At 38.1% G+C, this 26,164-nt stretch overlaps 1 protein-coding gene across 2 annotated transcripts in view; it reads left to right on the top strand.

Moving 5' to 3' along the window:
- The window catches only part of LOC131058352 (F-box/kelch-repeat protein At1g55270), a 54,669-nt gene that overhangs the window by 19,735 nt on the left and 8,770 nt on the right, over window positions 1-26,164 (top strand). The window lies entirely within an intron of this gene.

Consider the following 26,164-nt stretch of genomic DNA (forward strand, 5'->3'; position numbering starts at 1 on the left):
CACTATGGGTCTTCTATCTGAAAATTTGATAATAGTATGAACCCCATCTACCATGAAAAATATAACAAACTCGATAAGCACACTTAGGAAGACTGATTTGTCTCCCTCTCTTAACAGCAACCCCTCGGAAGGTCTTCCATTCCCTCAGTTAAGCTATCTATGGGAGTTTTCGTTCCCAAAGACCAAGTCTACAGACACCTCTCGGTTCTACAAGATCCAATCAAAATTCAAAATCCAAATCCAAGCTGCCTTGAAGCTTCATCTTGATCTCCTTTAATACCTTTTAAACTCAACATCCAGAAGCTTCTAGAAGTGACTTTATGAAATAATATTTAATTAGTCACTTTATTAAATTAATTAAATATAAAGTCATCTTTTAATTTTTAATTTATTTGATAACTTTATAAATAATTAACTTAATATTATTAATTAAAAGAATTAATTAAGCTATCCATGAAAAATAATAATTATTTGGACAACTTAACGAATTAAATTAATTAATCAATTCTTCTCCAAAAATGGGGACATTACATGTGTTGGTTAAGAAGAAAGATGGAACGATGAGGATGTGCATTGACTACCGAGTTCTCAATAAGAGGACTATTAAAAACCTCTATCCTATACCCAAAATTGATGAATTAATTGATGAATGGCATGGAGCTAAGTACTTTTCTAAGATTGATTTGCGTTCCGATTATCACCAAATCAAGGTTTGAGATGAGGATGTAGATAAGACTTCTTTTCGGTGTCATTATGGGCACTATTAATTCTTGGTAATGCCTTTTGGCTTGACAAATGCTCCAACGACTTTCCAATCATGTATGAATCAGGTATTTATTCATCAATTGAGAAAAATCTGTTTTGGTCTTCTTTGATGATATTTTAATCTATAGTAAATCATGGGAAGAGCACTTGAAAGTTGAAACACTTAGACAAAGTTTTGAGTATTCTAGAACAACAATCTTTTTATGCTAAAGCTTTTAAGTGTGAATTTGGATTGCAAGAAGTTTATATTTGGGGTTTAAAATCAGTGAACATGGAGTGAGTGTTGATGAGGGCAAAATTAAAGCAATTCAAGAATGGCCCAGACCAAGTAATTTTACACAATTGAGAGGGTTTGTTGGGTTATGCAGCTATTATAGGAGGTTTGTAAGCGGGTTTTCACAACTTGCTGTACCCTTAACCAATCTCACTAAGAAAGGGGCATTTATATGGACTCCATCAACACAACAAGCCTTTGAAAAACTCAAGGAGGTAATGAGTTCATGCCCAGTTCTAGCAATTCCTAATTTTTCTCTGCCTTTTGTTTTGGAATGTGATGCGTCAAGAGAGGGAATTGGATCTGTCTTGATGCAAAACAAACACCCTCAAGGAGCCTGAACATAAGCTCTCAATCTATGACAAATAAATGTTGGCCATGATGCATGCTTTAACTAAATTCAAACAATATTTAGTTTGTAATAAATTTTTGGTCAAGACTGATCATAATAGTTTGAAGTACTTTTTGAACCAAAGGGATTTAAATGATAGGCAGCAAAAATGGGTGAGTAAAATCCAAGCCTATAATTTCAACATTGAGTATGTTAGAGGAAGCAACAATGTCATGGTTGATGCTTTGTCTAGGAAACCTCAATTGCACTCTATTAGTGAAATATCAGCCGATTAGAGATCATTCATCACCGTTGAGTACGCCTAGAATTCCTTCACCAATGATATATTGGAAGGTAGGGTACAGGATGATCGGTTCGCGACAACAAATGAGTTAATACTTTACAAAGGTCGGGTATTTATTACACCTGAATCCAAGATGAAAGAAAAGATCCTAAGAGTTTGCTATGATACTCCTTTGGCAAGACACCTAGGTTTTTATAAGACATATAAACAGGTTAGGGAACATTTCTCATGGAAAGGCTTAAAAAAAAGATATGATGTAGTATGTGAGGGAGTGCAAAGAATGTCAAATTAACAAGGCAGGGCATGTGTTTCCAGCTGGCTTACTACAGCCTTGTTGACGTGTATTTTGTACACTATCAAACACAGAATAAAATACCCAAGGGTACCTTATCCTCTCTTGAGTAAAGCCTCTGAATGCTGAAGATATCGCGAAAAGGATCAATCAGGGTGACTTCAAGGTTCTTTGCTATAGGATCTCTACGTGTGGATAAGCTCTCTGTGGTATGATGTGATTTGCTAGAATCACAAGGGGACTTACACTTGATGACTGAACTTCTGATTTGCTTTGAATATTTGCTAGAACACAGGATTTTACTAGCTTTGACGTGACTGAACTTCTGATTTGCTTTGAATATTTGCTAGAACACAGGATTTTACTAGCTTTGACTTGAAAAAAGGAAAAAAGATGAGGGCGAGGAAAGGATCTAATCCTAACACTAAGAATGTAAGAGCAATGAATGATCTTTGATGAAATTCTAACTAAGTCTTGTTTTGACATCCCAGGACCATCTCCGCAAGGTTAGTGCGATCTTCGAAGAAAAGCTTTATGATGTTCAAATCATCACTGCAGGCATAAACACCATCAGGTTGATGCATATCAATGAAGAAGCGACAATTGAAGTTAAGCTTAAGCTAAATGATTACAGTTGACTTCGCAAGGCAAGTCTGCAATCAACAAACTGCTAGTAGTATGGATATACGAATTCCACCATCAATCAAGCACATTTCTTCCACTCATCTAATAACACGAAATCAAATATGAGAAGTATAGAGACCATGCAAATTGTCGAATCGACCCATAAATTTCACCATTTCTTCAATGAAGTTACAAGTCTTTTACAACATCTTGGCAACAATCTTTGCCTTCTCTCTCTACTCTACTCTAATTGCTATTCTAATCACCTTCTAACTACTTTCTATTCACTAACTTCTCTCTTCTATTCTAACTCTCTAACTTACTGCCTTTACAAATGAAATGCCAGGGCTTATATAGTGCCCTCAATACAATTCGATGGCTTAGATCAATTCGAGATCAATGGCCAAGATTCAATAATGAAAACCCTAATTAGGGTTTGTTACAACCATTACATAACATTTAATGCTTAACCAATGATAAAATTGCATCTTTAGGACACATGTCTTCTCTGGAAAATTCGACCAATAGATAGCTGGGGTAGGTACATCGAAGTTTGTGCCACCTTCCATGAGTTAGGTACATTGAATCTGGACATGCTGAGGTGGATCACACTGACTGGAGAAGTGATGATTGGGATGCCACCTCATTTGACACTTGGTTGATATTCAATTTGGTAACGTTGAGAAGCTAGCTTTAATTGACTCTTCTAAAACTATCTGCTTCTTCAATGAACCCTTTGCTCTGACTTCCTTTGTCTCTGATGTGCAGGATGAGGATGTACCTCGCCTTGGAATACTGGATTGGAAGAGGTCGCCCTTGTCCTTGCTTGATCGAAGAAAGCCATCCTTGTCGATGCTAGACTGGAGGAGGTCGCCCTTATCTTTGCTTGATCTTCTTGGAGGAGACCGTCCTTGATCTGGCTTGATTTTCCAACTCCGGGATCTCCATTTGATGCCTACACAAAATATTAAAGTTAGTCTTTTGAGCATCAAACCTCAAAGCATGAAATTTAAGACCTTTCAAAGGTAAAACTTAAGATATTAATTTGAAAAAAAGTCATGATAAATCAAGAACTACACATTTTCAAATTAATAATGAATGGAATTTGGATCTTCAAGACTTAGACTTTACAAAATTGCAATGGGATCACAATAAGTCTTGAATAAGAACTTCAAAAAAGTAATTCTTCATACCTTCCTTTGAGTATTAAACTCTAAGAAATGATGCAAAAATAGATGAATTTCACTAGGCAAAGTGTAGATCAAAGCCCTCTCTTGGATGAATCGTGCCTCCTCTAGCTTCAAAAGAATTTCACCTTCCACTAGCTTCTTCAAAATCTGGAAATTTGCCTTCAAATGCCTTCAAAAGTCTGGAAATTATCCTCCCATCTAGCAAGAAATTCGCCTCTCCAATAGCCTCCACACTTTCGCACTTTAGAAAGGATGAATGATTTGAATTGTGAAAAAACACCTCCAATATATAGAGCGCTTTACCTTGATTCTTGTTGAGGCCGACCTAGCAAATAAGCTTTAAAATAAAATAAAATCCCACTAAGAAGGAGGCCGACTTAACAATAAAGGCAAAATAATGACTATTAAGCGCTCAACTTTTAATTTTTTTAATTTATTTAAATTAATTTTAATACCTCTAAGATGTTTATTTTGATTATTTCAAGGTACAAAATTAATTTATTAAATTGAAATGCCTTTAATTTAATGCGAATTTGATTCAATATCTCCAAAGGCCCCAAAGTTAGCAAATTTGGTGAATTCGTTAAGAATTTCAACGCTCAAATATGGTAAAAATAAAGAATGCCACTAACTTCGCCCTGGACCCTTGGAGAGGGACAGGAGCGAACTTTCAATCTTGGCCTTGCATTCCTCATTTTTCCTTGCTCAAAACCTCATCTAGGCATCTAAATGGCATTTTTTAATTGGAGCTTTGAATTTAATTTCACTTGATCTCTAGGAGGAAAGTGCCTTTAGGACCTTTTCGCTCTGGACCCTTGGAGAGGGACAGGAGCGACTTTTCACTTTTGCTCTTAATCTTTCATCCTTTTAATTGCCAACTCTCAATGTGGGGTAAGTGATGATCTCTTTCATCCATTCCATGCATGTTTAATCTTGTTTTTGCAAGGCAAAATAGGTGTCCCAAAACTTTTCGCCCTGGTCCTTCAGTGAAGGACAGGAGCGACTTTTGCATTTTAGCCTAGGATTATCAAGTTTTGAAGTCAAATCTTTGTTCACCATGCCTTAGAAGACTTTTTCATCCTTGCACAATCTTGCCTTAGCGTAACCTTGGAGGGAAGCTATTGGTTTTGTAAAAAATCGCCCTGGTCCTTCAGTGAGGGGCAAGAGCGCTTTTCCCCATTGTCATCAAAATTTGTAATCTTTGCATCTCAATTCCACCTCAAGGCATTTTAAACCTCAATGCAAACTTATGTAAAGGCTTAGATTTGTCCAAACTTGAAGAGAAAGGGTGGATATTAGGTTTTTCGCCCTGGTCCCTTGGAGAGGGACAGGAGCGATTTTGTAATTTCAAGCTTATCCGCCCTTTGTTAGGCTTCCAAATTATCTTCAACGGGCTAAACATGCCTTCTTTCATTCGTTTCAATCACAAAACTGGTTTTGTCCTTGCAACAAAATTGCACTTTTTAGAAAATCGCTCTGGACCTTCAGCAAGGGACAGGAGCGCCTTTTGTCATCTTGGTATATTTCCTTGCCTGTGGACCACTCAAATTATATTCAATGCACAAATCATGTTTTCCTTGATCTCTTCAAATCATAAAATCATTTTGATCTTGCAAAAATAGTGCAAATTTGAAATTCAAGCTCCGGTCCTTCAGTGAGGGACAGGAGCGAATTTTGCCTTCTAGGCCAAAATGCTTCACCTTTCACCATGAAATGTCTTGGCTAGGGAAGATTTCATCTTGTTACACACCATGAATAAGAGTTCAAGTCCAAGAAAGGTCTAAAAATGTGTATATAAAGAAAATCGCTCTGGTCCTTCAGTGAGGGACAGGAGCGAAATTACCCTTCTAGGCAAAAACTCCATCATTTTATTGTCTTTAATCAAATCTGGATGCTCTATCACGTTCATTTCGTCCTCCATCATGCCTTTGATGTTTCAATTTAACCGAACAAGGTCAGGAATGACTCAAATAAGCCTTTTCGCCCTGGACCCTTGGAGAGGGACAGGAGCGATTCGCCTTGGACCCTTGGAGAGGGACAGGAGCGAAATTCGCTCTGGATCCTCAGTAAAGGACAGGGGCGAAATTTGACTTTTTGAACTCTCCGATAGGATAATTTTTATGGAATATAACATTTAAGTATAAGAAAGTTATATTCCATATATACTTTCAGGATGTTTGAGAGTGGTTTCAAACCTCCAGGAGCTATATTGCAAAATCTAATTTTTTGAGGTTTTTCAGTTTCCAGACTTAGTCAAATTTTAGGATCAGGACATTCCAGACTTAGCCAATTTTCAGGATCGGGACTTTCAGACTTAGCCAAATTTTAGGACCAGGACATCACCCAAGCAGGACCTGCTATCCATGTGATCCCCTTGGCGATACTCAAAATGCAAAGGCTAACGGACAAAACCCTAAAAGACCTAAAAAGACAAACCCTAAAAAGCAAAAAGCAGGGGTCCCCATTTGCAATGGGGCGATGTGTGAAAAAGTCACAACAAGCCCCTACCCATTCCCAATAAAAAATGGGAAAGTATCTCTATGGATTTTATTACTCGTTTGCCAAAAGTTCAGGGCAAAGATTGTTTATATGTAGTAGTTGATAGGCTCATGAAGTACGCACACTTTAATGCTATATCACCGATTAATAAAGCCCCTCAAGTGGCTGATTTGTTTTTAATGGAAATTTTCAGACTTCATGGTCTACCTAAAACAATTGTGAGTGAAGGGACCGAAGGTTTTTAAGTTTGTTTTGGCAAGAGCTGTTTTGTTTGACAGGGAGAAAATTAACACCAAGTACCAGCTATCATCCTCAAACAAATGGCCAAACAGAGATAGTAAACAAATGGGTCGAGGGTTATTTGAGGAACTATGTAACTAGCCAGCAATCAGCATGGATTAAATGGCTACATCTAGGGGAATACTACTATAACACAACTCATCACTTGTCAATTGGCATGTCTCCTTTCAAAGCACTCTATGGGTATGATGCTACATCTTTTATGGACTTAATTCTCATGGATAGTAGAGTCCCAAGAGCTAAGGATTTGGTGCAGCAAAGTAAAGATATCATGGAAGCACTCAAGGATAATTTACAACGAGCCCAAAATCAACAAAAATTATATGCGGATAGGCACCGTACTAAATGGACCTTTGAAGTGGGGGATTTGGTGTTCCTACGCTTACAGCCGTACCGACAGTCATCAATCAAGGGTAATGGGGCTGAGAAGTTGAAACCTCGTTTCTATGGACCTTATCCAGTGATCAAGAAGGTAGGGCAGGTGGTTTATGAACTAGAATTACCACCTAACCGCATGATTCACAACACTTTTCATGCTTCATGTCTCAAAAAGGCACTTGGACAGCAGAGTACCCCTGCATCTGAGCTACCTCCCCTTGACTATGAAGGCAAGCTCATCCTCGAACCCGAGACTATGCTTAATGTGAGGGAAAAGAGGTTAAGGAATAAGGTGATTCCCAAATACTTAGTGAAGTGGAAAGGGATGCCAGCGGAGGATGCCACATGGGAAGGTATAGAAATTTTTGAACATCCCAATCTGCAATTGCTTGAGGACAAGCAATTCGAGGATGGGAGGACTGTCGTGAGCCGTTTTGAGGGGAAGGCCTAGTCGGCCTCATAAGCTGTGTTCCACAACACCCAATATTATTTTTGCTTTGAGTAAATAATAAATAACTAAAATAATGGAAATTTATTATAATCTAAATTTCCTAATTCCTTTATTTAATGTTTTGTTTTGTTCTAACCATCCTAAGGGCAATTCCTTACCTCAACGCATAATCTATATAAGGCGTGCTTGTTTACGGGGAGGGATATGCTTGATTTTGGATATCTCTGCCTTTGTGCAACGCTGGTGACTAGGACACAAACCCCATAGTTGAGCCAGGTAGGACGACAACCCAACCTAGAGAAATATGAGTTGAGCCTTGCATTAAGACCATCGCATAGCCGTCTCTAATTAATGGCGTTTGGCCTCTAACAGGGAACAGGCGATTTGAAGTTGTTGTTAAGCCACCGGAAAGAAATCTAATAATCGCTGATCTAGATTTGACTGCTTGGAGGATGCTTGAATTCCCTTTGCCTGTCTTCGATAGGGAAAAGCCAAGGAACAATTCCAGTATACAAAATGCAAGGCGGAAGCAAACGCGAAGGCACAGGGTCAATCAAGGTCTATTGAGGAATTGGTTGTCACCCTAATTAACAAAGTCTCAAGTTGGCGACTTCCAACGCCAACCATCGCCTAGTCGATCCACATTACAACCAGCGTATCGGTACAGGGCACGGGCATTTGTAAGTCTGTTCCAACCAAGTGGAGGATGTGGAAAGCAAATAAGGACCACCAAGTGGAGTAAGAAGGTTGTAGAGAACAACCTCTCTTAGGCTTGGTGTAGAAATGGCTCCGATAGGCTCTCCCTCCCTCCCAAGAAGGGGATGAGAATGGCACAAAGGCTGACCTGAGCCGCCAAGCAGAGCATGTAAGTCTCTTAGGCTTGGTGTAGAAATGGCTCAAGGGAAGTCCCCATTCCTTCCAAGTATAAATAGAGACTAATATAAAGTCAAGTAACGTAAGGGAATGAGAATGGCATAAAGGTTGACCTGAGCCACCAAGCAAAGCAAGTAAGTCTCTTAGGCTTGTTGTAGAAATGGCTCAAGGGAAGCCCCCATTCCTTCCAAGCATAAAGAAAAGTAGAGGAATTATGGCACAAAGAAGGCAGTTTTTCTCAAGATTGGGTTAATTGGCTCAAGGAAGCTTGTTCCTCCCAAGTTGGACAGAGATGGCTCCAGGAAGCCAGTCTCCCTCAAGTAGACAGAATGGCTCAAGGAAGCTAGTCCCTATCGAGTTGGGAGATGGCTCAAGAAAGCCAACCTCCTTCAAATTGGACAGAAATGGCTCAAGGAAGCTAGTCCATCTCAAGTTTGGGCAAAAGGCTCGAGGAAGCCAATCCCTCCAAGTTGCAATATATATAGAAATTGAGTAATAATTTCTCTAACATTTATCATTACATTGATTTATATGATTATATGTTTGGTACTACTAATCTATTTGTAGGTTCATCCAAAACAAGAAGACAAGGAAGAAATTGCTTGAGGGCAAGCAAATTCAAGAGGGGGAGCCTGTAATGGCCCCACTCCTGTCAGCACACGACTGATTTGACACCATTCATGAATTTTGTGAAGTCTTTAAGGAAAGACAAAAATATGAAGGAGACAGCCTTTATGTGCAGATGTATACTTCTTGTAATCGATATTCATGATTCTAAGCACGGGGAGTTCCTATATGCATCGATCATTATCATACCCAATGATATAGAACTAACATATCATCGCCACAATAGAAGACGGAGCAACAGATTAATCAAAGAATGATTACATTGGAAAAGTTCGAAAAGCATCATAAACCAATTGGTATTGATTTAAGAGTGCTACGGCTTAACAATAATTATGGATGACAGCAATTAAGAGATAACACACTGTCAGTAAGAGATACGATTTACATAACAACCGATTTGATGGAACTATGCGATTAAGACATTAATCCCTGTTCATCAAAGGACACGATTAAGTAAGGGGGACATCTTTTCACATCCAAAGGACCTTTCAAGTTTGCAAGATATATAAAGGATATCAAATCCATTCTCTGGGGGAGAGAGCACAGATTTGAACAAGAATTCCATCACCAGTCCAAGCAAATATAGAAGCAAGAAAGATTAGAGAGCCAATATTGAATATATACTTCAGACATTCAAACCTCAAAGATAATTCCAGCAGGGGCCAAGGTTATTGACCGAACTGAAACTCAGTTCTAAGAGATTTCCATAGTATTATAAACTAGACATTGCAGGTTCCTCACTGCTGTAAGGAGACAGAAGTAAGGATTATCAATAGCAAGATCGATTCATACCTCTGTACATATATATTTACTTGCCCATATTGATTTGATATTAACTTTAAGAAACTCAATTGCACAAGATATTATAATTTTGAATTGTCCCAAAACATAGTAGTATAGAAAGGGGACATTACATGTGGTGAGAGCCTTCGAACACCTTGAGATCTTTTCTTCTTTGATGTTTGTTGATGAGGTTCTTTGAAGGCATTTTTTCTTGTATCTTGACCTTGATGTTGAAATTCTCTCCTTGAGATACTTGCTCCGATCCTCCTCCAACCTGGTCTCTCTGATTTCTTTCCTTTCCTGCTGCAAAACAAACAAATGAGCATCAAACACATATGATATACAGCTTATACAATCTCTTAATTTGACCTAATCTCTGATTTTATGTAATTTGCAGATCTGATAGGTGTAGGTTTAGGGGAGGTCGATCCTTTGCTTGAGAAAATTTGTTGTACTTTTGATGAATTCACTCCTTCCTTTGTGAATTTGCTGTTGTTCTGATAGAATTCGCCCCCCTTGATTACTGGATCTGATTCTTTAGTGGCTGAACTCACCCTTGTACTGATTGAATTCACTTTTGGAGAAGAAAATGTTTTGAAGTGATGTCCAAATGATTGTTTTGATGTCTAAGCTGTCCTTATTAGTGGAATTTGCTCCAAATGGAGGACAAATGACATACCTTAGGTGAAATTCGCTCCAAACATGGAGCAAGGTACACAATTCTACAGAGATTCGCTCCAATTTAAGAGCAAGGGACAGGTTTGGTTGAAAATTTGCCCCAAATATGATGTAAGGTTCATGACCCTAGATAAGATTCGCTCCAAATATTATGTAAGGGACGGATCCAAGATAAATTCGCTCCAATCCTAGAACAAGGTACATGATTTTAACAAATTTCGCTCGCCTTTGGACAAGGTACACAATTTTGACAAACTTCGCTCCAAATATGATGCAAGGTACATGGCTTTAAGGAGAAGTTCCCTCTAATTTGTGAGTGAGGTACATGTCCTTTGATGAAAATTCGCTCCAATTAATGAGTAAGGTACATGTCCTTAGCAAGGTACGAGGTTTATGTCCTTAGCAAGGTACGGGGTTTCATGTCCTTAGCAAGGTATGGGGGTCTATGTCCTTAGCAAGGTACGGGGTTTCATGCCCTTAGCAAGGTACGGGGTTTCATAGAAAATTCGCTCAATTTGGGGGCAAGGTACATGATCTTGAACAAATTTTTAACTCAATTCCCCAACTTTCTTTCACTTATTGAATCATAGCCCAAGTCTTTAAATCACCCCAACATGAAACATATCAGATTTTGACCTTTAGGAAGGCTCAAGGAAGAACTTCGCTCAAAGGACGAGATCTTAGGAGAAGTTCACTTGGATTTTGGAGCAAGGTACAACACCTAAATGAAATTCAAGGAGGACACTATTCATTCAATCCTTTTCACCTGACTTGATGAACCCTTTGGCTACTTAAGAAACTCTATCCCTTCAATGCAAAGATTAATAACAAAGACTCTAACACAACTAACAACTAAGCTAAGAGGACTAATCCTAGAAAGCAAAAAGTAGGGGTCCCCATTTGTAATGGGGCGATGTGTGAAAACGTCACAACAGTTTGCAGAAACCTAGACCACACATCTCCAAAATGCCTAAGACACTCACCATTTTCGAATTCAAGCAGGAGTATGTGGATCTGATAATGATGTTGAGCAAGATAATGGGATGTTCACATGCTTTAAGTTTTGAGCCATGGATGTTTTTCTACATTGGCGAAGTCATGAATGCCAATGGGTTGGTAGACTGGGCCAGATTAATCAGCCATTACATGCATGAACAGCTGAAAGATTTGAAAGAAAACAAGTCCCAATCCTTCTATATGAGCTCCTATGTAATTTATATGCTTGCAAGGATGGGTGGCTTCGATGGTTTGTCGGGAAAAGGAGTCATGGGTTGCGAACCGGCACAACTGAAAGTTCATGAATGTTATCCTCAGCTGCACCTCTACAATAGTGATTCTTTCAAGCTGGCGAATGACACTCTTACCATGTACCTGACCAGACTTATGCAGAATGAGCTCCACACAAGACTGTCACCATAGGCTAGGGCTTTGGTTCAAAAATTTGGGGCCACAGTCCTGTAATTTCCAAAGTTCACTTACATCAGGACACATGGATTCAATTTCCAGCCGTATAAACTACCATGGTATCCATCCGACAAACTGATACTGCTAGAACTTATGAGGTAGTTGATAGCATATGATCAAATTCAGAAGACGAAAAAGAAGTTGTCTATTGAATTCCTAGTTGTCCTTGGCGATTATGTGGAAGTGTGCCCGAACCTGGCAGCAGCTTAGAAGGCAACAGAAGAATTGCCATTCTACCATTTGGCATTTTACACCTCGAGGTCACACTATGACCCATATCATAAGATTAGAAAGGTTGCTGGAGTGAGGTTTTTCCACAAGTTTCACCTAGAAGACTATTGGGTAGGTGAAGGATGACCTTGAGGTCAGGAAGAAAATGTTTTCCCGGCTGCCCCTTGACATAATTAGGATAGGTGAAGTAATGCAGGTGCCAGATCAAGTGAAGGAGGATTCGGACTTAGTGCAAACTGAATTTGAAAAGGTGAAAGATTAACCTATTCAGCTTCCAGATTGGTCAGAGCCCGAAATTGATGATTTGGACATTTTGGCCAGACCCATATTGAAATTCACCAAACATTGGGTAGATCGGCATATTAGGAGGTTGAGAGAAGGAAATGTCCACCTGACTTACCAGTTGATGGGAAATTTGGATTCCCACAGTGAAGCTACTAAAGGATCTTCACAGGCGCAGGCTGAGGAAGGAGAAGTTCAACAAAAAGGAGTGGAGCTTGACAAAGGAAAGAGTGCTCCAAAGAGGCCGAGAACAACAAAGAAGAAGGAAGTCCAACAAGAAGTCCAGCAAGAAGCCCAGCAGGAAGCCCAGCAGGAAGCTCAACAGGAAGAACCACCGCAGAAAAGAGCAAGGGTTGAAAGGACGCAATCACTGATTAGCTCTTCCAGTGTGCGGGAGATAGAAATGTTTACGTAAGAAGATCTAGCAAATCCACTTCAAAGCAACATACCTGATAGTGCTCCAACACAGGATGTTCTCAGCATCAGTGCTTCACATAGGCCAAATCGTCCAAGGATGCAAAGACAAGAACTTTCCTCTCATCCCGAAGAGCCATGCCAAGATAGTTTCATAGAAGCCATCCTTGGCGAAATGGAAGAAGTTTCATAGGAGCATGAACAGATGGAAATTCAAAATCAACCAATTTCCGCTCCTGGTTGGCTAAAGGATAGATTGAGGAAGGAACCAGAAAAAGAGGTGGATCCAGCATGAGAGTTGGAAGAAATTCTGAAGAGGATGGATAAACCAATAGAGAAGAAGGAACCTCAGAAGTTCACCAAGGTCTCGAGAGATGATTCTGGATCCCAAACTTTGCATATAGTTGAGCCTACAATAGATAAGGACAGGAATGAAATCATGCCAGATGACTAGGTAATCAGACATGTTGATCTAGGGCATGCTTCCATAGGGCAAGTGATAGAAGACTTTGAAGGATCTTCCCTGGCTATGAGAGAAAAGATGCAGAAAACGAAGGCAAAATGTAAAAGGTTGAAAGAAGAAAACAGGACCTTGTGCAAATATATTAGAGGTCTCAAGCGACAGCTTAGGGAGGCAGATCTATCCTTTATTCATCCTTTCTCTCTCCCTAAGGAAGTTGTTGATGACACGGAGACAATCAGAGAAATGGCTCGGTGTTCCAGGGAATGGGTGGAAGACGTCTTTACTACAGCTGGAAAATTCGTTGAAGATTTGGCTTGTCTTCATTCTAGATTTGTTGCCCTTCTAAACAGATTGGAAGTAGTGGAAGGTCTGTGGGAGGACATTCACATCTATCACGACTTAACCATTCCGCGACTCAGAGCTCTAATGAAAGTTCCAAAGCAAGCATTAATTGATGGGAAAGTGATTCAGGAGAACGAGGTCTATGATTTCCCCTGATGGTTCTGCCCCGGAAAGAATATCTTTGAAAGGTTTAACACAGAGTCTTTGACTTTAAAAGACTCAATTAGAAGTGTACAAGAAGAAATCATCAGCGTGATTGAAGCATTGTTCGCGAAGAAGCTGAATGAAGATGGAGTAACAGTGAACTTCCTGAGAGTCCAATGGCACGAGTTCTTCTTTGTGGGGTCATTTTCTAAGGAACATTTTGAGAATGTTTCTTCGTTTTCCAGCACGATGAAGAAGGCGTAGGAAATGATGGCAGAATGGAAGAGCTTCTTCTCCAAGAGTGAAGAGGAAATCACATTGATGGAATTCAACATTGAGAGTGTGCCAAGTGTTTCCGTAGGAGAGCTGGAAGCCATCATTGCCAAATTCATCACTTATGCAATTAATGAGCGAGACAACAGTCGTCCATTCCTGGACGAGAATCTTTTGACCGGCTAGTGGCGATGCATTTATTGCTGGAATATTTTGACTAAGTGGCGGCCCAGTCAATGCATGTTGAATGCATGAAGAATCTTTTGCATGCAGCTGCCATATTTATGATTTTATGACAGACTCCTTCCGCATGTCGTTGTTGCATGGAGGAATGAATAGCATTTATTTCTGCATGGGGGATATTCATTGTATGCTGGGCAATCTTGATGTAAGTGGTGCATTTAATGCACAAATGGATGCCATTTTGGGCATGTTTGAATTAATTGTATATGGGTTTCATGGGCATTAATTGCTGATTCCTACCTTGTTGCATCATGTGTGGGTAATCTTTTGGGTGAAGCCCTAATTATGGTTTGCATGTTCTCATGGTTTGAGGCCTATATAAAGGGGTGACCCCCCTCATTTCTAAAGGAAGGAGAGATTGATTTGAGAGATTGTTGCTATAAGTTTTGAAGCAAATCACTTAATACATTGTTCAATTGTTGGTGTATTCTTGTGTTGCCTTAAGGCTTGCATGGTCTCACTCTCTTTATTTAGAATAGATTTTATTTGAAGTTATTAGATGAACAGGATTTGATAGGATTGCTTGTTGTAAAATCCGAGCTCATACCTTTTGTTTTCAGCTGATTGTTGCCTACTTTGTCAGGTTAGTTATGTGTGGACTTAACTTCTATTATCGGGTGGATGTTGTTCGAATTGATGGCATTCATTGGTAATCTAAAAAAATTATTTCACAATCCCTGAAGATTTCACCGACTTCGTGTAGTTGTGCTATGCTGGCAAAGCGAAACGTGGTTTGATTTGGCCCAAGTAATCCTATCTCTTTGTTCTTAGGATTAGATTAGACTTAGCGTAGCTCTCTAAACCTTTCCCTTATTTACTTTCAGCATTATTCCAAATCCTAAAAAGTCCCCCCAAAAAAAACATTGTTATTCAAAGCTGCATCATTCGCATTGAATCCTCAAACTTGCATAAATTGTTCAATCTTCTTTGAGTGAATACGTAAGGCCCCTTGGATTACCAGTAAACACATCAGCCAACTGAGTTAGCCGTTTGATTTTGTCGCAATCTTAGCATATGGTATAACTTTGTTCAAGAGAGAGTAAGGTAACCATTGGTAACTTTATTTTGTGTTAGACGCTGTCCGAAAAAACACGTCAACAGTACCTAACTATGCTTCAAACAATACGAAGCATAACCTCTCTTTCAAGAGCACAAGTTCTTCATAGACTTCTCATAAAGGTTGTCAAAGGCATCAATGTAGACTCAAACTAATTGATGTCCTTGTCATAGCTGTTGCCATTGAATATAGTAGTCATCATAGACATCTTTAGGATAGTATTCATCCTTGAAGGCTTCCAAGAATGTTTACCAAGTTGGCTCAGATCTTCTTTCTATTTGGTCCTCCTCCCATAAGGCATGGGATTGCCACAATTTCTTGACAACTGAAGAAACTTTCAAAAGTGCAACCTTAATCTTTTCATCATCACAAAAGTCATTCATAGAGAAATATGACTTTTAACCATTTATTTATTGCATCTGCATATATTTTACCCTTAAACACATGAATATCCAAATTCATTTGGAACTTGGGGAATCGATCACCAAAAGATTTACCTAAAGGTTGAGATGATAAAACCACTCCATCAAGGGCTTGAACAAGCTGGTTGAACATAGATGTCCTTTGTTCTTGAAGATCCTTTGCAATTTCATCTTGATCATCACGTGGACTGCATCTTGCACCTGAACCATCTAAACTCACCTTTCTAGCACGAGTGATAATCTAAGGGATCTCGTGATTTACACTAAGCTTTTGATACTTAGTTGATAGGACATGCAAGATGAACCACTCTAGTACTATGATTTAGATTCCAAGGAAGTCTAGGGAACAATGCTCGAAATGATGATTTAGATTTGTTGTGTGTGTGGAAGAAAATTGAGAAAGGGATTTGAATGGAGAAAATAATAGGATTGGAACAAAAAGTTTTAGTAATCAATGCATTCTACATGGCATGCTCTCGAATATTAAGGGAGATGTATGGTTGTGTATCTTGTCCTATCTTTCTTAACTCTCTTAACTAATTTTACATTTGTCTATCTATAAATTTGCAAAAGGTTCACAATGGAAGTTGAAACAATTGAGACAATTGAAATTTCATGTGGCTCCTCATCTTTTGACATTTTGATCTCTTGATGCTCATGCTGAAAGTTTTTTTTGTCATGGACTGGCCCTAGAAGTTGCTTAGAATTGTAACTTGCTTGAATTGAAGTGTGTTGCATGGTGTCCTTAGATGTTGTAAAGTATCTATGTAAAGTTCTAGAATATATGCACAATGTGTGGCACCTTGCATAGGTGCAAATGTAGCATAGAACTTAGGGAGAGTTGTCTTTGGATTTTTGTGGTGTGATCCTTGGTACTAAATGAGTGACACATAATGCAAAGGCCTACATATGTTCAATACTTTTCATTTTGCCTAGCATGATTCCCACTATTGTGCAATTCGTGCTTGATTCAAGGTGTGTGGCATGGTTCCTAGGACTGGATGGATGGTGCATGATGTAAGAAGTTGTGTGTAGGTTCGTGCATTGGTACATGGTATTGCATGGATAAGTAATATGTCAACACCATTTTCATTATAAAACAAGAACCTTTCCTATCACCAAATTGTTTCATTTCTCTTTGCTTTTCTTCTACTCTTCCTCCCCTTTTGCCTTTTCAACACCTTTTTCCGATTTCTAGGTGTTGAGTTTGGCCATCAATGCTCACTATTATCATTGAAAAAGAAAAAGAAAAAAGAGGAGTGTAGTTTCACTCCACTAGTATCCACAAGCCATGCACAATGCCCTAATGATGCTTGTTACCATTTGAGTCACAATACATCTCTGGTATTATTGATTTCAAAATTAGATACGCTGACTTAAATGCTTTAATTCTTTTCAACCTTAGTAATGCCATAAATGCTTAGTTGTAGGCAAATGGAAATAGTGGTGGCTAGACTACATTCAAGTCATCAAACACCTTGCCAGAGGAGTATGGAGATGGTTATAATTTCCTACCGAAATGCACTCACTAATATCAAGTCCTAATACTTGGATTGATGTGGGAAATCAAGATCCTAATCGATTTAATTGACTGCTGTGATAAGATCTCTTAGATATTGGTTTTGCACTTAGTGCTTATGATAATAGGATTACATTGTTTCTTGTTTGAAGATTATCTTGTAGGTTACACCTCTTCCATCTTCAACCTACTTGCATGACAACAGATGACCCATCAGTAGCATCTAATGATACAATGATAAAACTATCATATATAAGTCCATTTAATAATTTTTGATTTACAGCAATTAATAATTATTAGTTTTAACAATCCATTATAAGCTTATAGTTGAAACATCTCAAATTTCAATGACACAAAGTGATGAGTATCAAACCATGAATGGATCAATGTTAGATAATTCACTCAAAGTTGTCTAGCAATCTAATACAAACTCAAGTGTTTTAGAGGGTCCAAAAACTACTAACTAGAAAACACCACAATTAAACTAAACACTGTAATACTGTAATGTCCACTTTAAAAATAAATAGAGATATTGGGACAATTACTACAACTTCTCACACTTACCCTATCAAAATCAAATACTTGCCCTTAGACCAAGTAATGAAGATTATTCAAAATATCAACTCTTACACAACGTATATAACTAATAGAAATATCTAGTATATTGTTATGGAGTATGCTATGGATGTGGTCTATTCCCTGCCACTTATGGTGATAGCATAACGATGCTTTGTTTGATATAAATAATAAGACTATGCAACCTGTAAGTACTGTTTGCAGTAATATGCTTGCTATTACAGATTTGCATATGAATATCTGTGATGATGCCATTGATATAGTCTATTTGCTTTATTTTCTCTTGTACAATGGTAATGATGCTGTTCCAGACATTGTCCAAGAATATTCCCCTTTTGATGGAATGAACTTGATCTTCCTTACGTACCTCACATGATGAAATGGTTGCATCTCTTGAATGTCTAAAGGACATGTTCCAAATCACACCTCTCAATAACATAGGCAGATTGTTATGTAAATCGCAACTCTTCATGCTTAACATTTATTTGTTACTCTTGTCTAGTCTCTGCCATTAATTACTCAAATCACATCTTCCCAATATTAACCCATATCGCAAATTTTGTGGATTACTGGCTGTAGTAGCCATTTGCTGTCTTCTTGGTCACTGCTTGTACTTGATTATGAATTGACTGAAATTGCATCTCATATTCAATTGCTGACTTCTATATTCTATTTTTGCAATCGGTGTTCGATGGGTAAGGAAGTCAACTATGCTTTAAATCATAGTGTAAATACCAATCGATGTCTATGAAGTTACTGTTATTAATCTATCATAGCCACGTCTCCCAACACATATAATAACTGTATAATCGCTGCCTAATGCATCCCTCGAACCATAGTTATTCTACTACTTTGATGTAGAATCACCGTCATTAATAAGGAAGTCATCAGGTATGAAGTCAGCAACATCAAGAACACTTGTCACAATCTTAAATCACTATCGATGACCATTATATTTGATGCCCTTCTGACAAATTAAGTCGCTGCTCATAAAGAATGTATAAGATTGCTGCACCTTAATGTAATGTTCCTTGGAATGTCGATTGGTAATAACTTGTGGGCACCTGTCATTATTCACAAACTCACGTCTCTTCTATCTATTGATAACTTAATATTATCGCCGGTAACTAATCCTTCCCCTCAACTCGATACTTGCCTCAGTTGATCGATCTTCCCTCGTAACATCAATTGATGTTTCTAGCCTTCATCAATTTCCTTACAAATAGCACTCATTCATGGAGCACCGTTGTCTTAGTAACGAGTTGATGTTTATAATATATTATTAATTTATGTATTTATTTATTTTAAATATTTCAAGAATATTAATTAAATAATAATATTTAATAAATAAATAAATTTCAAATAATCATTCATTGATAATTATTAATAATATAATAATATATATAACGATCAAGGGGGGGACATGACAAATACTACATGAAAAAATGGGGATGTGGCATCATCCTTCCTGGTATTGGATTAACAATATAAATATAGAAATGAAGATGGTAATCTTTAAGATCCAACTTGATGACTGATTTCCAAATTTAATTATTCTTGCGTTGGGCTGTCTGGTCTGGGTGTTGATTGCAATGCAAAAGGATTAGATTCTTGAGCAAAGATTGACGCTATCACACATGATAGGACCCTATCATTGCTACAAACATAAAGGAAATTTCATCCCTTTGGTTTTAGATATTAAAAACAATTTGGAGGCTTTGTTGCTTAGGAAAAACAAATGATTAGAGATCAAGTGGATAATTTGAAGTTCAAAATGGTGCAACTTTTGGATCAGTGGTTGTGCCAAAACCTACAATTATATAGCATCATTTTTCACAAGTCTTATGTTCATCATCAAAATTTAAAACACTTCTCTTTATGGCTTTAGTTTGTGCCAAAGACTAAGTCAACAACATTGGAGTGCCTTTCACCAATCTTGAAGTTAATTGTTCCTATGTCAATCTGTGGGAATACTTTCCATGCAACCATGCACCTAATTTAACCTTAGATGCCTTGTAGCAATCTCAAATTCTGTGCCAAGAATACACCCTTCTACTAATTCTATTGTTGTTGGTACACTGCAAGCAGTCTTACACCAATGGCATTCATTCTGGTTGACCGCTTAACTTCCAATGTTGGTGACTAAAGGCAATGCAGTCAGGATTATCACTGATCAACTGTTGGTCACATGATTGGCAGTGGCACCAATTCTAGCATTATGTGTGCATTGCACAACAAATGTGAGTTTTGTTTTGATCTCTTTAGCACCAATTTGCGCCAAGATAGATCCAAGGAAGATCTCTTCCGTAATTCTATGTACCCAGCAATAGCTACAATTTTGTCAGTGGGTCGGAGTTGAATCATTTCAACTTCCAATTTAATCATATTCTTTGTTGGAATTTATGTACCATGTTATTATCTGTTGGAATATAGCTTAATTTATTTCTTATTAGATCCATTTGAACTAACCACTTATCATGATTTCATTATATGCAAACTCCTTTTATTTTACAATCAAAGGATTACGATTCTCATGTGTTCAATGTGATCTCTTTGTTTATGTTAATGCAGTCAAATGTACCCTCCTAAATACTAGAAGCATAATATAGATGCCAGCAATTCAGCAGCCAGAGCAATGTGTTGAGAGCAGGCACCTACAGTGCTGATTGTACAAGGGTCTGCATAAGGACAAAGACTTTTCTTAGGAGGTGGTGCAAAATGGCATAGATAAGAAAGTTGGCACAAAAGGAAATAAGTGGACAGTGGTTTGGTACAATGGAAGGAAGTTGTAGATAGTCAACAATAGTCTAGGATTTGGTAGAGAATTTACTTTTAGGACTCGGACTTGGACTCAGACTTGACTCGGCAGCCCAAAATTTTGACTTGGACTCAGGACTCGGCAGAAGTAAACCTTATAATTACACACAAAAAAAGAAATTAATGCATATTACAACATTTTACATCTTTCTATTCCCTGGTCTAGTGAAAACTTGAGTAGAGGTTCTAATGTGAATCTTTGTATTGATAGTATGATACTTCACCATTGATCAATGATATTATGATAGTGATAAAATTAGTTGTCTAAGTTCTTGATTTTTGTCTCCACTCCCAAACCCCCTCATTGTAATCAAATTTCTTGTATGACAAGAGATCCCAATAAATAGCGGGGGTTTGGGAGTGGAGACCTTAATGGATTTGAGGGGTGGAAATGATAAGCTGCACAAGGTACTATATGTGAGAAAAACCAAACGATTGATGGGGTGTGGGGTAATGTTTCGTTCCCCATATGCCAGAAGTGGGGGTTCAGGTGTTATGGCCCTGGGAAAAAAATTTCGGATGATTGAAAAGATGAAGTAGAAATGAAAAAAAATACATTTATAGGGCAAAATGATGACTTTTTAAAACTTTTTTTGTCTTTTTTTGGCTTGACGCCCTTTTATTCTTGCACAATCGAGTTTTTTTGAATTAAAAATGAAAAATAAATGAAGTTTTTGAGTTAAAACTCGGCCTGGGCACATCAGTCAAGAAATCAAGAGTCTCAGCTCAAGACTGACAAATCTAAGCTTGAGACTTGGTGAGTTTTTGCCCAAGACTTGGCCGGACTCGGCTCGTGAGTCCTAGGCAAGTTGACTCGGTTGGCCTTAGAACTCATGAGTCTTGTGAGTCCTGACAAGTACTCAACGAGTCCTCAATCTAGGCTAGAGATACAAACATAAGTTCTAGATGCTTGAGTGCAAACATGATAGCAATAGGTCTCATGCACTAGTTGATAGGATTCTTGATAGAGAAATCTTGGAGGTATTTTAACAGGAAGTTGGTTAATGTTTGAAGTGTGATGCATGTAGCAAAAGAGAATGGAACCAACATCATAAGTGGAATAAGTGTGAAGTGAGGTGCATGGAGAAAAGGAAGTGTAAATGATGATCCAAGTAGATGATGTGGCAATAAACCAAAGGCCAAGGATGGAAGAGGAAGCGTTATTCGAGATGGGTCAATATCGCAAAGTGGTCATAAAGATGGGAGACCCACAAGGAAGCCAAAAGAAGATAAGAAGAGAACTTTCAAGCAAGTTGTGGTTCTATGGGGGTGCTTTGGAGAAGTATAGTTTCATGGCAACCTCAGTGGGAAAGGTTTTGTAGTTAATCTCTAGGAAGAAGGCTCCAAGAGAGCCTAGATCTTTCATAGTGATCTAGTAGCAGCCTTGGACCTCCCACACAATGTGATCTTGCAAAGTAAGTCGTGCAATTGGATACGGGTCACCTATACTAATCTAGAAGGTGGTCTTGGATCTCCCACATAACAAGGTCTTGTAGAGTTAGTCATGTGGTTGGATAACGGTCATATGTAGTGGGCTGGAAGATAGCCCTGAATTTCCTACACAATGAGGTCTTGTAAAGGACATGCTAAGAGCAATAGTTCCGAGGTTGGTGTAAATGAGAAGCAAAGAGTCATCTGTTCTGGTCCTTAAAGAGATTCATGCTTGACTGCCACAAAGTTTGATGGGGTCTCTATGAGCAAAGGAAGATACAAACACATTAGTGGAGGTTGCAAATTGGATATCTATCTCAAGTAGAGGAAGAAGCATTGACGGTACCTCTTTGGAGTAGTCTCCTAACAGGTGTTATAGTGCAGATGGAGTAAGTCAGTGTCCTAGAGAGTTTGCAGAGGTCGATGTGGTAGTATGTGGTACAATTGGGGATTCATAACAAGTGAACAAGGAGAGGGATCTTTGTTGTGGTCTTGCAGAGTCAAATAAGAGTGGCTTGCTAAGGTTTTTGATCTCCACAAGAGGTCTTATAGAGGGTAGTCTGTGTGCAACTATTTTGGGTTGGTGAGAACCCAAAACAGAAGTAGGGATAGTGTGTGAGTGAGCTCCATTGAAAAGGGGGGCTGAAGAGAGAAATCTATGATGTGTGAAACACAAGAGTAGTTACTCATGGATGTAGTTATATTATTTTTTGTTAATGAAGAATTGACGACTTTCTGGAAATTCTTGTGTGTGGCTTCCGTTGTGCGACTTTGTTCACCAAGTGATGGCTGCCCTTCACTAGATCCCAACCATTTGTGCGTCATATTCCCACTCTTTCATTTTTATCCATTACATAAATAACCTAAGTTTTCTTCAGCATTCTACCATCATCATTAGAATGATTGTTGCTTCCTAATACATTGTAGAATTCAAATGAACAATTTTAGGGTAATAGATATAACTTTATCACAATATCCTACTGAGTCATATGAGGCTTCAAAATATAACTCAGCTAATTTGCTTGTTACATTTCTGCTAGCTCTAACATTCACGTGTCAGAATATTCATTTTATGGCTATAATCCTTCAGGAGCTGACTTTTTTTCATAGACAAGCATCTTTGGAAGAAAATGTACGCATCAATCCTTGGAGCAGTTCATTTTTAAAGATATTTCAAGTGTTTGCATTGAAGGTGGTTTGTGTGTTTGCACACCTTTCCTTTGCATAGTCTTTTAATACTGTTACTTTGATTATATTAGTTTTCATTTGATTTCAATGAAAATTAACCAATATCAATATGCTGTAGATTTAGTTGAACCTTTTGCATCATGCTTGAAAATCATTTTGTTTACTAGATTTCTCTCTCTGTATTAATGCTTCTACAAGAAGATTCCTAGGATGCTTTGAAGTAAACTTAGTTTTGATTCCTTTTCTTGATTTTGAGATTAGGGCTCAAAATTCAAATGATGACTCATTCTATTAGAATGCTCAAGTTTGTGCTTGGATACAAAGATCTCCAACAAGGAACATACGCCTATTGCCAAAGATAGTCAATCCTAGTGAAACTAGGATTATTCATAATTGAAGGTTGAATCAACCTTGCCCTATGAATGGTAAATGGCCAATAGTCACAATTGCACATGATAGGTAACAGGTTTTTCCCTACCCAATTGGGAATCAGCAGGCGATTGTGTTGCTTCTAGTGGTACTGATTCTAGAGAATAACTTTCCTAGTAAAGGTGTTTCCGTTTACATCATTTGCTACTATCATTGAGTTGAAATTAGGCTTTAGCTATGGCAAATTTTTGTCTTTTATTGCTTTATTTTTCCACCCTTTTAGGATTTGCATTTCTTCATGCAAGTCCTTTTGACAATCACTTCATTTTTTCCTTTGGGAATATTCTTCAATGGTGAAACTTTTAAATTGTTATGGAGTTAGCATGCATGAAAAAATTTCTAAAATGAAGGGTAAATACACAACTCAAGAGACATATGGACAGTACCTATTGACCCCAAACATTCAAAAACTTTAGAAGTATAACATCTCAAATTGCACACCTATGACATTAACGGACAAAACATGAAGCAACATATATTTCGCAATACAAAAGTGTCATTAAGAAAACCACTCAATGCTAAAATATGCACAAGGTGTCATAACAACCTAAGATGACACACTTGGTACACACACCACCATGCAAGGCAGGCAACACAAGCAAAAGACTTTCAATACAATGAGATAGAACACCATTGTTGGCACTAAAAATGAGGCATGGGGTTGAGTCAAGATTCCCAAAACCATTGGAACATCTCCATTTTTCTTTCCCTCCGAGTCCTAATAGGACATGACACAACCCCAAAAAGGTATCAAGATTCTCTTGGGTCCAAACCCTTGCATTGGAACTGCACCTTGGGTATCAAACTTAATGAAAGTCTGATTCCCACAAATTGGTTTGGACTTTGTAAAAGTCCAATACCACTCCATCTGGTACTAGATTTCTTAAAAGTCCAATACCTCGTCAACTTCACAAAGGACTTATCCCAAATTCAAGACTCCAATGTCATGGAATCAAACTTCTCTCAAGTCTAATATCCCTACATCCTGATATCGTAGTGCTCCCAAGTCCAATACCCAATTTCCCAGTATCAGACTTCTCCCAAGTCTAATACCTCGACAAAATAGCATAAAAGATTCTAAGGCACAAAAGAACCAATAGGTTCAACTTCCACACTTAAAGAGGCATAACTTCCTCGATTTACAAGTCACAAAATGACTCAAGGAAAACATTCAATGGATTGTGGACACCATAATGGCCACACAAGAGCATCTCCAAATGACTCAAATCCCAAGAAACGCAACACGAGGCTACATTTGTTCCCTAACATAGGTAAGGAACTACAAGGAAAACATGAGAAAACAGCTATGGAAAGCCAAGCTTGTTCAACACCATGGTCAAGACAGGCTCAAGGTAACAATGGAGAACTCATCCGTTTTGATAATGCAATCTATATTTCCCCACAAACATCCATAAACATAATTACAATATATAATAATTTAATTCAAGCCTACCCAATTATGATGATTCAAGGCTACAAACAAGCCAACACCCTCACAAGAAGACATGTGAAACAAATATCAAACGATTATAATAAACCATTTCCTTTAAAGGGTCTCACTCTAAACATTTCTGAAACATAACCTACTTCATAGAATATATACAAACACAATTGTGCAATTATTACAAAGGTTATACAAACCCTACTTACAAAGATTGCAATCAGCAATTATTGAGTTCATTACATTATGACAAAATGTAGGCTACTTCCCAACATGGAAGGATCACACTACAATACATGAATAATACAAGGAAATATTGTTATAGTTACATGAATAATACAAGAAAATATTGTTATAGTTACATGAGAGAATACAAATGTCCCTAGATATACATTTTACATCATTTTACAAAAATGAGAAACTAAGGAGAGAACCTCCACTTGAATACCAAAGCTCCTCCAAGAACTTTGATTCTTGATAATGTTTTCCATGCCACCCAACCATATGGTGCCCTTAGGTACACCTCATTGTGCTAGGATATAGTCAGTTGGGCACAAGCACATCGCTCACACAAAACAAGGAGCATGGCTCATATGGAATACCAAAGCTCCTCCAAGAACTTTGATTCTCGATAATGTTTTCCATGCCACCCAACCATATGGTGCCCTTAGGTCCACCTCATTGTGCTAGGATATAGTCAATTGGGCACAAGCACATCGCTCACACAAAACAAGGAGCATGGCTCATAACACACTAATCAACATGAACAATCATCATAACACACATTGCATCAAATGAGATAAAAAAAGGTAGACACATCGTCACCAATAATCATGATCAACATCAAATGCATAAAGGGCAACAAGCATGATCAACATCCCATGCATAATAGGCCAATAGAATGATCATCACATCATAAATATACATGTTCAAGGGGATAGCATCATCAACAATAAGCACAAAGAATAGTAGATCTACATCATGGGGCATAGACATGCCAACAAGGATCATATGGCATGGACACGAACACATGCAATCAAGGTCTCTTCCAATCACAAT

The sequence above is a fragment of the Cryptomeria japonica genome, chromosome 3, assembly GCF_030272615.1.
Source record: "Cryptomeria japonica chromosome 3, Sugi_1.0, whole genome shotgun sequence".
In the NCBI taxonomy this organism is placed as follows: domain Eukaryota; kingdom Viridiplantae; phylum Streptophyta; class Pinopsida; order Cupressales; family Cupressaceae; genus Cryptomeria; species Cryptomeria japonica.